The following is a 15,145-nucleotide window of genomic DNA, read 5'->3' as shown; positions in this document are numbered from 1 at the left end:
GTCTTATTTGTTTTCATCTCTCAGCTGTCCGACTGAGTCTACTTCACATATTGGTTTTTCCCTTTTAATTTTTTCCCTTCCTTTACAATACGTATATTTTCCATAGTTTACAAAGTATTGCTCTAATGAGTAACCTGGGAATAAGTATAGTTGATATAAACCAGAAGGTTTAGAGATACTGGTAAAGGGATAGTGTAATAGTCTCAGACATGACAAAGGAGGGTCTTGTAATTTCAGATCTTATACTGAAAGTGAATAGTACATATATGTGAACCGCTATGTTGGAGTTAAAGTTCTGGATGTGAGAGGTTAGGGCTCAATTGCCCTTTATTCCCTTTCTCATTTTCCACCCTATATACGTTAAACCTGGTGAATTTACCTATCGCACACCCAGTTTTCACAAGTGCCACATGTATCATTATGTGTTCGTACCGTAGACAGTGCGGAAATAGTGGAAGTCTTACTACCGACTCCGTAAAGTTGTGTAATAACTACGACTTGTTATGTTTTAAGGTTCAACTGTTTTATGTTATGCACTGTGTTCATGAGATCAGAACTACGATGGAACATCAAAAACAATACTCAGTACTAATAGATTGGCGGGAACTGCTGGGCATGAGGCTAGAGAGTCAACACAATCGTCTCGATAAAAGAATATAGCAGAGATACGCATAATGTCTTGGAACATAAGAGGCTGTGGAAGCAATAAGAAACGTGCCATGGTTTTTTCTGCGGTCAGACGATATAATCCCCACATACTGTGTTTACAGGAAACACACTTGACCGCAGACACCATGAGAAGGTTGCAGAAACCGTGGGTCCAGGGGGCGCAGCTCTCATGCTACACTAATATGTCTAGGGGAGTGTCTTTGCTGATACATAAATCGCTCAGGTGGGAAGTAGAAACATATCAGGTGGACCCTTCTGGGAGATTTGTGTTCGTGGCAGCGTACATAAATTGCATTCTGTATGTGATCCTAGGAGTGTATATACCACCTCCCTCATCCCTTCAAATTATTCATCAAGCAATTAGTTTCGCAGCATCTTACCCTCAAGCTAAAACAATATGTCTGGGAGACTTTAACATGATGATGGATGCCGATGTGGATACATTTTTGCCTAACGAAGTTGTAGATAGGCGCATAACTCCCATGACGCACCTAGCGACATTAATGGAGGAAGTGGGATGGGTAGATTTATGGCGTCTAAAACACCCGGACACTAGACAATATTCGGGTCATTCAACTAGCCATAATACTCTATCTCGTATAGATTACGCCTTTGGGAACCCAGCTATGTGTGGGCTATGGAGAGCTCAATGGAAAGACATTATTTTAGCTTCCTTTCCAGTCAATGATAATATTGTAAATTCCTTAGCACTGAGCTCCCCCTAGTGGTGGCTGCAGGCAGCCTGCTTTGTGAAGGAAGGCAGATCTATCAACATATGTGTGCTGGTTGTCTGGTATAAATACATTGAGAAGTATGATGTTCAAAAAAAGTGCCGTATTTATGAAGCACCTATTCCACTTGTTCCAACATAGAAGTGGGTAAGGTGGAGGGTGCTTTTTTACTTTTTTAATCACAATTTTTTTTAAATAAAAAATTGTCCACTTAATAAAAAATTTAAATTAGTTAGAAATCTGTGGCATTGCCCTGTGCGTTACCTGGGAGTGATTGTCGCACACGTACTGGAAAACAGGGAGGGGGGCAGGGGGGGGGGCCATACTAATTTTGGCTTTGGGGCTTTATAAGATCTGTGTACAGCCCTGCCCTAATATTATTATGTTTCTTGCTTGTATATTTAGTCCAAAGTGTAGAGATATAGCTCTGCCTGACATGAACATTATCAGAATTGACAAGTAGTCCTAACTTCTAAATCATAGTATTAAATTCCAGGTCCAAGATCATCTTGTTGGAAACTTGAATGAGATGTCCTGTTGCAGTAAGTCACTGGATCACTGCTGAAAGGGTTAATATTGTGATTCATTGCTTAAGGGTAAATAATACTCCGGTCTACTGCTATGCTAACTGTGAATATGCACAGCGTATCCTCCATGCACACAACCATATTCTTCATCCATCTGCTATCCGCATCTTTATCTGTGGATAAAACACTGACCCGTCGATTTCCATGGGGTTGTGCAAACATCTGAATTTTCTGTGGATCCGTGTGAGCGTTCTGCAAATGATAACCTTTTCTGGTCCTTATTGTGGAAGAGTGCAGTCCTTTCTATCGGTGGGAGTGAGAAAATGCATGTATTTTGCGTATTTGTTGTTTGGGGACCGAAATACGGACACTGCCATGTGCCTGCAGCGTTGCATTCAGATCGTGTTCAATTTCGCATGGTATCCACTGCATGTGGATGTCAGGAGAATGTAGAAATATAGGATTTGTTTTTGAAGGTCCAGTGGGTGCAAAATACAATGGAGAATATTTTTTTGGGGTCCAGTGGGTTTAGTAGGTTAAGGGTAGGAGATACTATTTCTACATCACTGAGCATGGCACTACAGGGCATTGCAACTGGCACTGCATGGGGCTTTGTGGACACAGTAATATAAAAGGTACTATAACAGAACCTTAAAGGGCATCTGTCAGCAGATTTGTACCTATGACACTGGCTGACCTGTTACATGTGCACTTGGCAGCTGAAGGCATCTGTGTTGGTCCCATGTTCATATGTGTCCGCATTGCTGAGAAATATCATGTTTTCATATATGCAAATGAGCCTCTAGGAGCAACGGGGGCGTTATCGCTAGGCATGATCATGTCTATATTGCCTGGTCCTGTCAATCGAAATGCAGAAGGCGTGGAATTTGCAAAGAGAGCAGAGCCTCTAGGTCAGAGGTCAGCAACCTTCGGCATTCCAGCTGTTGTGAAACTACAATTCCCAGCATGCTCCATTAATTTCTATGAGAGTTCTTATATAAGCAGAGCCATAATGCACAGTTTCACAACAGCTGGAGTGCCGAAGGTGTAACGGCAACGCCCCCGTTGCTTCTAGAGGCTCATTTGCATATAATAAAACATAATTTTTCTCAGCAATGCGGGCACATATGAACATTGGACCAACGCAGATGTCTTCAGCTGCCAAGTGCAATGAGCTGGACCGGGGTATGCACTCTGACGCCAAATTATGCAGTGGGTCAGGATAGAGTTATAATAGTCTATTATTTGTTCGTGACGCCAATTGCATAGTACGCAGGGTACTTACGCAGGGTACTAACGCAGGGCCCGCCAAGATGTTATAACTCACGCCCCAGGTTAGGAATGCCAGAGTGGTGTAAAGTCTCTGTATGGTAGTGGTAGTTGTGTCCTACCTGAGTACGGCTGGACTCCTGGATCCTAGCTGACTTGCAATAAATTGAGTGTGGTGCTAGTAGGAGTAGTAGAGGAATTTGCAGCAGAAATTGAGATCCAGACCTTTGGTAAAGTTCAAACTTGTCTTTACTGATGGTAGCTTTTATCCAAGCAAGATACAGCTTTAGTCTTAGGTCCCAGCAGGTATTGGCAATGGTTGACAGGAATTTATGCTTCTGCTTTCTCGTGTACCTGGAGCTTGCAGGAAAGGACGTCTGCTTGTTAGCTCTAAACTGTGGCAGCTCTCTATCTTCTGCTGTATGGGGACTGACTAGCTGAGGAGGAATATGACTTCTCCTGGGTCTCTGGTCTTTACTCACAATTATTCTCACATGGTATGGTTTCTTCCTGGAACTGGAGGTGGCTGCTTTCTTCTGTCGTCCAGCTGAGGCTGCAGGGCTCAGATTGGGGATGGGGATCAATGTCTCAGCCGAGACAAGATCCAGGCTTGGTTCCCTATGCAGGGGGACTTCTGAAGACTAACACACAGCCTTCCCCAACAGGGGTGGCTGGCACACTAACTCTAACTTCCTTCTCCACCCATGAGGCAGGATGTGGGCGCAGCCCACTTTGCTCATAGAGAGGGGAGCTAAACTGGAATGTACTATTCCAGTTCAGAAACACTAAACTGGCTCTAACTCCTTGCTAACACATTGCTGCCACCTGCTGGTGAACATGGAAATTACAGCAACATACATTTAACAATGTTTACAACGCACATTTGTGAGGATATTATGTAAAATCACATTAGATGGCAATGTTATAGATCTTAAGAGATTGTAGCGGGGTTAAAGAGTTTAGTAACACAACTCTGGGGTGTTAAACAAGCGCACATGTAACAGGTCAGCCAGTGTCATAGGTACAAATCTGCTGACAGATGCCATTTAACTTCTAGTAAAGTTTTGATAAAGTATCCCCCAGTTTTGAACAGTGTTGGTTAGGACAATGGTAAGAGTCACAATGTCCACAGTAATCCATTTCTAGATTTATTTTATCCCAAAGTGATACATTGCTTTATCTAGAACCGTGCGTTTCCTATCCAGAAGAATGAAAACCTCTTCAAGCTCAACCCATCCAATTTTAGAAACACAGGCAATTTATCAGATCCCACTATCAGCAATCCAAGGTGTATAATGTGATCAAAAAATCAATCCAGCCAGCAAAGGAGGCAATATAGAGAATCACAATACATTAGTAAGTGCCTCCTGTATTAACTTCCTCTACATAATAAATGCTATTTGCTGAAGTGAGACAACACCTTTAATGTAAATAATCATTGCCAATGTCCCATATATACCATCTATAGATACCAGGCTGGCCCACAGTACCATATAAACAGATCACTGCTTGACTCAAAGAAATGCAGCTGTCACCATAAGATCTTATCCATAATATCTCCCACCAGAAGGATGCTGCTGACCTCAACATGTGTTACGTTGCTGCCTTCTCCATAGGGGTGATCTTCTTCAAACAGGTGGCCGGTGAGGGTTCCGGGAGTCGGACCCCTGCCAATCTGATATTGATGACCTATCCTGAAGATAGGTCAACAGTATGGAAAAAAGTGGGAAACACCTTCAATTGTACATAAAATAAATGTAGCAATGGATCACTGAGGCTATTGTGACCCTTACCATTATCTTAACTGACACTGGTCCCAATTGAAGGATACTTTGAGGGATGTATCAAAACTGGTGCAAAGGAAAACTGGCTTAGTGGTCAATAGCACAAATACCACCTTTAGTTTTCCAACGGAGGTCTGAGAAATGAAAGGTGAAATCTTTGGCTGCTCTGGGAAACTCTGTCAGTTCCTTTACACCAATTTTGATAAAGCTGCCCATTGAGTCAATACACAGACCAATTGTCGTATAAAGTCTCCACCAATCCATTTTTTTTGCCCACCCTTTAAGTTTAAAGTAAAACCCCCTCCTTTAGTTTGACATCCTGAAATACCTTTAAGATTTTGTGATCTCCATAAATCTCCAGTATTACTCAGTCTTGACATAAATGAACATTGATGATGTGAAAATATTCTCTGTTTACAGAATAACTAGTCCATCTACTGTACTCTGCAATTATATTTCAGTGATGATGAGCCTGGAAACAGGTTACCGGAGAACAATATATAAATTAATATTGTGACCATATAAAAGTGATTTAGACAGAGATGTCTTCTAGGGAAGGTTCATGTGGTGTCTTTTTGGAGGTGGTTTTGAGGCAGATTTGTATAAATAAAGAAGAGGCAGGGAGGCACAACCCGAATCCCCTGGTCAATACCCGCAGCACGAACAGCACAGATGAGGATCCCCCATTGTGGCGGGGATTGGCTCAGTGACTGAGCCCTTGTCAAAGTACCTGGATTGGCTTTTGAGACCTGTGCTCACGAGCGCCCCTGCTTACCTCCGGGACACTGGTGATCTCCTCCGGACACTGAACGAGTTTCAGTGGCAGGTTGGGTATCAGTTAGTTTCCCTGGACGCTGAAAGCCTTTACACCCGGACCCCCTATGATCTGGGTGTGGAGGCAGTTTGGAAGGTCCTACATAACATGGGAAAAAGCACTGGTTTGCAGCAATTTTTCTCTGGCCGAATCCCGACATCCTATTATAGTCAATGGGGTGTGGGAGGTATGTGGCACTATCTGGCTATGCCAGATCCGGAAAGCCCTGGACAGCCTGCCGGATCCACTTTGCCACGAGTTAGATTAAGTAGCCTTAGTGTAAAAATGTGTCATATTTTTCCCAGTGGCTCAGACTGGATGATAAGTTTGATGCATGGCTAGACACTAACTTTATACCACATACTGGTTGGCTTACCTTGAACTGTTGGTGAATGCTGGCGCATTTTAAGCCATGTTTTTTCTCCTGTGAAGCCATATTGCTTTTTACTAATGCTAATTTCACATCTGAGTTTTTGCTGGATCCATCACGGGTTCAGGAAAAAAGTATAAGGTATATAGTGCAATCGTCTGCATCCGTTCAGAACAAGATGGATCCGTCACTGAATCCACTGTAAGTCAATGGGCGCCGGATCAGTTTTTTTAGACATCATTCAGACTTACATTGTGTTTCATCACTAGCGTTGAGCACGAATATTCGAATAGCGAATTTTTATCGAGAATTTGTGAATATTTAGAATATAGTGCTATATACAGTGGGATGCGAAAATTTGGGCAACCTTGTTAATCGTCATGATTTTCTTGTATAAATCGTTGGTTGTTACGATAAAAAATGTCAGTTAAATATATCATATAGGAGACACACACAGTGATATTTGAGAAGTGAAATAAAGTTTATTGGATTTACAGTAAGTGTGCTACAATTGTTAAACAAAATTAGGCAGGTGCAGAAATTTGGGCACCACAAAAAAGAAATGAAATCAATATTTAGTAGATCCTCCTTTTGCAGAAATTACAGCCTCTAAACGCTTCTTGTAGGTTCCAATGAGAGTCTGGATTCTGGTTGAAGGTATTTTGGACCATTCCTCTTTACAAAACATCTTTAGTTCATTCAGGTTTAATGGCTTCCGAGCATGGAAAGCTCGCTTTAAGTAACACCACAGATTTTCAATTATATTCAGGTCTGGGGACTGAGATGGCCATTCCAGAACGTTGTACTTGTTCCTCTGCATAAATGTCTTAGTGGATTTTGAGCAGTGTTTAGGGTCGTTGTCTTGTTGAAAGATCCAGCCCCGGCGCAGCTTCAGCTTTGTCACTGATTCCTGGACATTGTTCTCCAGGTTCTGCTGATACTGAGTGGAATCCATGCGTCCCTCAACTTTGACAAGATTCCCAGTCCCTGCACTGGCCACACAGCCCCACAGCATGATGGAACCACCACCATATTTTACTGTAGGTAGCAGGTGTTTTTCTTGGAATGCTGTGTTCTTTTTCCTCCATGCATTACGTCCCTTGTTATGGCCAAATAACTCAATTTTAGTTTCATCAGTCCACAGCACCTTATTCCAAAATGAAGCTGGCTTGTCCAAATGTGCTTTAGCCCACCTCAAGCGGCACTTTTTGTGTTGTGGGCAGAGAAAAGGCTTCCTCTGCATCACTCTCGCATACAGCATCTCCTTATGTAAAGTGCGCCGAATGGTTGAACGATGCACAGTGACTCCATCTGCAGCAAGATGATGTTGTAGGTCTTTGGTGCTGGTCTGTGGGTTGACTCTGACTGTTCTCACCATTCGTCGCTTCTGTTTATCCGAGATTTTTCTTGGTCTGCCACTTTGAACCTTAACTTGAACTGAGCCTGTGTCTTCCATTTCCTCAATATGTTCCTAACTGTGGAAACAGACAGCTGAAATCTCTGAGACAGCTTTCTGTATCCTTCCCCTAAACCATGATGGTGAACAATCTTTGTCTTCAGGTCATTTGAGAGTTGTTTTGAGACCCCCATGTTGCTACTCTTCAGAGAAAATTAAAAGAGGAGGGAAACTTACAATTGACCCCCTTAAATACTCTTTCTCATAATTGGATTCACCTGTGTATGTAGGTCAGGGGTCACTGAGCTTACCAAGCCAATTTGAGTTCCAATAATTAGTTCTAAAGGTTTTGGAATCAATAAAATGACAACAACAGTGCCCAACTTTATGCACCTGCCTAATTTTGTTTAAACAATTGTAGCACACTTTCTGTAAATCCAATAAACTTTATTTCACTTCTCAAATATCACTGTGTGTGTCTCCTATATGATATATTTAACTGATATTTTTTATCGTAACAACCAACGATTTATACAGGAAAATCATGACGATTAACAAGGTTGCCCAAACTTTCGCATCCCACTGTATTTGTTATATTGAATATTCTGGATTTTGTTTCCATCTGAACACATGATTCCTTTCTGCTTCTTGCTTGTGGGCCAATGAGAAGGAAGCAATGTCAAGTTCACAACAAGACTTAGTGCACCAATCAGTAATCTGTAGTCAGACCTGCTAAAATGTGAAGTTGCACGTAGTGCGAAAAAATATTTTAATCACTGCTGATTAGCGCAATTGCGAATATATTGGAGCACTTGACTCTATCTACATATAAAGCTATTCTAATGTTCTGCCGTGCCAATCATTTTCTCCAGTCTCAGGAAAAATATACCAGCTTGAAAACTGTAGCCAAAGTGACCCACGCCTGTATTTCGCGTTACAAATTTGCATTACGTGATTTTTACATTGCCGCAAATATATGACGAATATTCTACGAAATATTAGTGAAATATCGCGAATTCGAATATAGCCCCTGCCGCTCATCACTATTCATGACGAATCTGTCTTCATCAGTATCCTATGACGCACTCAAAAATGCTGCTTGCAGTGCTTTTGTGTGCGTCATGCGAACGCAACAAAATAGAATGGAATGCATTTTGGAGAACCCCGTTCCGTTTACTTTAGTTTTGTCCCTATTGACAATGAAGGGGGACAAAACTGAAGCGTTTTCCTCTGGTTTTGATATCCTATGACGGAATTCAATAGCGGATAGGGAGAGCACAGATGTGAAAGTAGCCTAAGCCTTGTATCCTTGACTAGCAAGGTGCAGTGGATTATTGTTTTTCACTCTTTTGCTATATCTATAAAATATCTAATATGAGATGAGACACTTTGGGGGTAATGCATTTATATTTGTGCTCTTTTTTTTTTTTTTTTTTAAGTGTCTGCTTGGCTAAAATATAACAATATTTATCCCATATGGCAAATGGTGTAATGTAGAAAAATTAAAAATGGCTAATTCAACATCTTTTTGTCACTTTACCTCCTAAAAAAAAGTACAGATCACCTCACACAGCCACATAGTCGTAAATATAAACAGTTTGAATATGGCAATAAAAAGAAAAAAATTATTATTTACAAAGTTTTAATTTTTTTCAGTATTAAAACACAAGAAAAAACTGTGGTATCATTGTGATCGTACTGACCTGGAGAATCAAGAAAAGGGGTCAATTTTACCGCATAGGGAATGCCGTAACAAAAAAAAAAAACATAAAACTTTGGCAGAAATGTTTTTTTCCCAACTCCACCCCATTTGGAATTTTTTTTCCAGCTCCTCACTAAATCATATGTAATATTCAATGGTGCTTTTAAAAGTACAACTTGTCCCGCAAAAAAAAAAGAAGCCCTACAGCTATGGGAATGGAAGGAGGAGGATTTGCATGGTCAAAGCATCCGAGTCAGCAAGGTAACACAGCTTGATACATTCCAGACCCTGCTGCTGCAAAGGGGGTAACATGTTAAGACACCTATGCCCCCCCCCCCAGATTAGTGGACACTATAGCCATGGCGATCAGGCAATCAGAATGTAATTTCTAGCCAGAGTTCCCAGACACAGAGACTTTAGCCAGAGAAGGAGTAATTAGATGGCTATTGCTGTAAACTGCTTGATCAGCTCATGCTGGGACATCTTGGAGGAGTTTGCACTGTGTACAGATAATTGCTGGATATACTACAACTCCTATTGTGCACACAGTTAAAAGAGACTTCTATCTAGTCTTGTTGTGCATTTTCATACGTATGCAATATTATCTAATGACATTATAACCAAAATTAATGCTCATCTCATTGCCTTTAAGAATAAAATCAGCCTGAACCAAAGTTCTATTATGTGGCTGAGGAAGCCAAGATGAGTTCATGGCAAGTTCAGTTTATATAAAAATAATTGTGAACATGAACAGACATTGTATTTAAAAGTTATTACTAAAGATATGGTATTATCTATGGGGAGTATACCAACTTTCTAAGACATGTCTGTCTGGAGGGAACAAGGTTGTTTCATGGATAAGCCATGACATGATAAGGGTATATATCTTTGAGGCACACCTGCTGTATAAGGTTCAATGTATATATTCATAATTATATTATATATATATCTCTGTATGGTATATTTAGTTTTCAACATATGTTAATCAATAATTCATATAATGTGTTATCTATGTGTAGCAATGTATTGATTTATATAGATATTATACCATGTATTTATCATTTAGAAGGTATTGTAGAAGGAACAGAAACATTGAAGTAAGTTTATGTTTATTGGATTTCTGAGAAGCGTAAATGTTATTTCAAAACAATAGTTATTCATGGTGTAGATAAGTGAAATGTACAAGTTCCGATACCAAGCATCAAAGCCGTTATATAAAATTTTCATCAAGTCAACCTATATTTCAAAAAGTTAGGAGAAGACAGCCAACTCCAACAAGTCCATGTTATAGGTAATTAAAAGTGTCAGGAAAAGATGTACGGTATATTAAGAAGGTCAAGGAGGTCATATGAACATATTATTAGATATTTAGTTTTAAATGCTTAAAAGTTGTGATGCTCATCTGCAGTACCGCAGTGCAATCTGGAGGCAGATGGACAATATTATATTATTTCATTATTTGTTCTATGCCATATTAGGAGTTAATATGACATCATGGTGTTATTAGCATGCGAATACACCCACCTTACCTGATTGGGAATCCCTAATCTAAAGGGGATGATTCTTATATAAGGGGGGAATAATTACTTGTGTGCGGAGCAGCAAGAGAGATCCATATAGATCCAGAGATACATATTAAGCCATAGATCCATTCATCCATTATTCAATCAAAAAGAAAACTTTACCAGAAGAAACTTGGATTATTTTTTTGGATTACTATGAAAGTTCTTCAGAACTGGTCCCATCTGAACTCTGTCTACCTTTGACCCGGTAACGTATATTTTGTTTACTACTCGTGATATTAATAAGATATTTCTCTCGGTATATAGCCAAGAGTTCCCATACTGTGGGAATATATAGTATTCCCTTAGCAAAGATGCATATTGTTAATGGAAGATCTGACATTATTTGAAAAGAGGACTAAACCCTTGGAAAGTTATTTTCCTTAGTCTGATTGCCGAGCTGAATATTTTATCATATCAATATCATATATTTTTGATTGGTCATAGGAAAACAGAGTCAAGGGATAACAGTTATTTTCCTGTATAATCCATGTTTTATTGCTGTAAGCCTGTTTGATAAACAGAAGATCCTAAGTTTCTCTTGGTATATGAGCCTGTTCGTTAAAAGTATGACACTGGTCGTCATAAATCACTAAGTCACACTGTGCTGATCAGATAGGGGTGTGTTAACACCACCGTGTGGTACATTTTGGGTATTATTTTGTAACTTCATCATTTGTTTTGCAATTGTATTGATTTTATATTCTTTGTTTTATAATAAACTATTATATATTTTTGCATATACAATTGTCCCTTTGTTTCACTGCTTGCTCAAATCAAATTAAGATACTTGATAAAAAGAACTTAGAGGCGTGTTTATGTCCGCCCGAAGGATAATATAATTTTTATGTTTTTTTATTTATCCTCTCTTTTATATGAAGATTCTTTTATATAGAAGATATATGACAGTCTGGTTACTGACTCTTCTAAAACTAAAATCAACTAACTGCCCAGCCTAGCACCCACATGGGACATTAACATCAAGGGCACCCTCAAGATACCATCAGGCAGGGACTGAGCCCACTACTAAAGCGAGCTCCATAAGGAAACACAGGGTGCCCCCTATAACGGCACCAACCCCAGGGAGTGATGGCCCCATGGCACATCATTATAGGGGCCACTACCACTCCCATCCTCTGCTTTATCTCCCTCAGGGGCACAATGTCCTGAAGAACCTCTTTTTTATTGAGAGGGAGCACTACATCAGCCATTCAGTGGTTGGCGCAGAAGGTCCTCACACTATGCAAGTGAAGGGGGTTTCCGCCATCCTGTTTACATGCATAGGAAAATGCCCACAGGGATTTCTTGCAGCACTGTACCCCTTTAATAATAAAAATAATAATGTAACTACTGAAGTAATACACATTCCTTCACGGCACTTGGTTGGTACAGTATTAACCATTTCAGTACCCTAGACCCCACAGAGATACAAGAAAATAAAACTTCTTTATGTGAAGTGACACCAGCAAGATTATGTTCCAGCTGTTTACAGAAAAATACGTGACGAGTGACGACTGCAGTCACCAGTAATAAAACTGATCAAAGTTGCAATCTAGCTGCGTACAAATGCTCCACCCTCTGCCGGCATTCGTTTTATAGCATCTTAAATTCTTATTTAAATAATAGGGTCCCTTTGACAGTTTCAGCTTCACCTTATTCATTCCTGTTCCTTTTAATCTGATAATGACTGTACAAGGATGTGCACATCATGTATTATCTGTCTTATTACTTTACGTAAAGGGAAGCTGTCACTTGGACATTGTGTCTGAGCTGCAGACATGTTATGGAGCAGAAGGAGCTGAGCAGATTGATATATAGTTTTATGCAGAGGCCTAGCCATAGGGGGTCGCAGCAACTGGGCCCCTAAGCCAGTGTGGCCCACAGGGCCCCCTTACCAGTGCACCGCCAATTTCCGTGTTTTTTCCTTTATAAGATGCTCTTTTTTTCTGCAGAAATTTGTGAGGGGGGGATTTTCAGTACATCTTATAAAGCAATGGATACTGCCATCACTCGTCAGTAGAACAGTAGAATGATGATTGAGGTATCCGCACCAACAATCATTTCACCCAATGAACAATCATTTCCCCTATCACCTGCTGTGCTTCATACATCAGATTAAGCATTGATCTACCCTAAATATAGTGGAGTACCTTTAACGGAAGCAGACAACGCAACTGCTATAGGGCCCAGGGGATGGAGGCCCCGTGCAGAATTCTTTGTCCAGACAAGGAAACTCTACATTTTCATGCAGCTACCACTATGGAAAGCTCAATGAAAAGACATTATTTTAGCTTCCTTTCCAGTCAATGATAATATTGTAAATTCTACTAAGTTTGGTTTTGGGGCTTAATATTATTATGTTTCTTGCTTGTATATTTAGTCCATAGTGTAGAGATATAGCTCTGCCTGACATGAACATTATCAGAATTGGCAAGTAGTCCTAACTTCTAAATCATAGTATTAAATTCCAGGTCCAAGATCAGGTCAAGATCATCGAGTTGGAAACTTGAAGGAGATGTCCTGTTGCAGTAAAGTCACTGGATCACTGCGGAAAGGGTTAATGTTATGATTCATTGCTTAAGGGTAAATACTCCGGTCTACTGCTATGCTAACAGCGTATCCTCCATGCACACAACCATATTCTTCATCCATCTGCTATCCGCATCTTTATCTGTGGATAAAACACTGACCCGTTGCTTTCTATGGGGTTGTGCAAACATCTGCATTTTCTGTGGATCCGTGTGAGCGTTCTGCAAATGATAACCTTTTCTGGTCCTTATTGTGGAAGAGTGCAGTCCTTTCATAGAATGTGTCGGCAGATAAGAACCATTTGGCCCATCTAGTCTGCCCAATATACTGAATACTATGGATAGCCCCTGGCCCTATCTTATATGAAGGATGGCCTTATGCCTATCCCATGCATGCTTAAACTCCTCCACTGTATTTGCAGCTACCACTTCTGCAGGAAGGCTATTCCATGCATCCACTACTCTCTCAGTAAAGATAGAAACTTTCTATCGGTGGGAGTGAGAAAATGCATGTATTTTGCGTATTCGTTGTTTGGGGACCGAAATACGGACACTGTCATGTGCCTGCAGCGTTGCATTCAGATCGTGTTCAATTTCGCATGGTATCCACTGCATGTGGATGTCAGGAGAATGTAGAAATATAGGCTTTGTTTTTGAAGGTCCAGTGGGTGCAAAATATGATGGAGAATATTTTTTGGGTGTCCAGTGGGTTTAGTAGGTTAAGGGTAGGAGATACTATTTCTACATCACTGAGCATGGCACTACAGGGCATTGCAACTGGCACTGCATGGGGCTTTGTGGACACAGTAATATAAAAGGTACTATAACAGAACCTTAACGGGAGTCTGTCACCACATTTTAGCATGTTAGACCGTTAAAATAGGGTTATGTGATCCACCCAGAACATAAAAACTGTACCTTTGTTGTAGAAAACGGACTTTTCTTTTTGCCGAAAATGAACTTATAAGATTATGTTCTGAGCCCTCTCAAGTGCCCAGGGCGGTCTCTCAATCCTCGGAGCCCCAGGCAGGCACCTCCTAAACGGCTCATAACCTTTGGGGCCCTGACCCCGAAGGGGCCCATCCAGGAGGAGGACTAAAGGATTTTGTCAGGGCCCCCTCGAACAGTATTACACAATGAAATTATATACAGTGACAGTATAGACAGTGTATAAAACGGATGGAACAGCTGCCGGGCCTGGTCTGAGAGAGCGATCTTTACTAGCCACAGGAACGGGGGCGGCATGAAATGAAGGGGTTGCGAAAAAATTACTGGGGGAGGGGAGCACCATTCAAAAATTTGCTGTGGGGCCCAGTCATTTCTAGCTACGCCACTGGTTAATACAATTGTTGGCGACACACAGTACTTCAGTATTGGCGTATTTTCTGACATTCCACAGGAACCTTGGATTGGTGATAGTGGGATCTGATAAATTGCCTGTGTTTCTAAAATTGGATGGGTCGAGCTTGAAGAGGTTTTCATTCTTCTGGCTAGGGAACGCGCGGTCCCAGACAACGCATTGACTGAACTGTGAATTGTGCCCACTTCACTTTTGGGAATGGCTGCGATAAATCCTATACAATGGACTGGAACTAAATAGTTTTTTTTCAATCTATAAGTGATACACGTCTATAGCTCAATATACTGATAAGAACTCATTACCAGCATTTACTGTAAAATGATGAAAATTAACACCAAAATAATCTAGTCAAGTATCACCAGCCTCAAAAGCCTCAAAAAAATCTAAGACACATCTATTTTGTTCACGGATGCAGGAAAAAGGTCTCCTATCT

Source organism: Bufo gargarizans, chromosome 10 (genome assembly GCF_014858855.1).
Source record: "Bufo gargarizans isolate SCDJY-AF-19 chromosome 10, ASM1485885v1, whole genome shotgun sequence".
Lineage (NCBI taxonomy): Eukaryota > Metazoa > Chordata > Amphibia > Anura > Bufonidae > Bufo > Bufo gargarizans.
Note: the sequence above shows the minus strand (reverse complement) of the source record.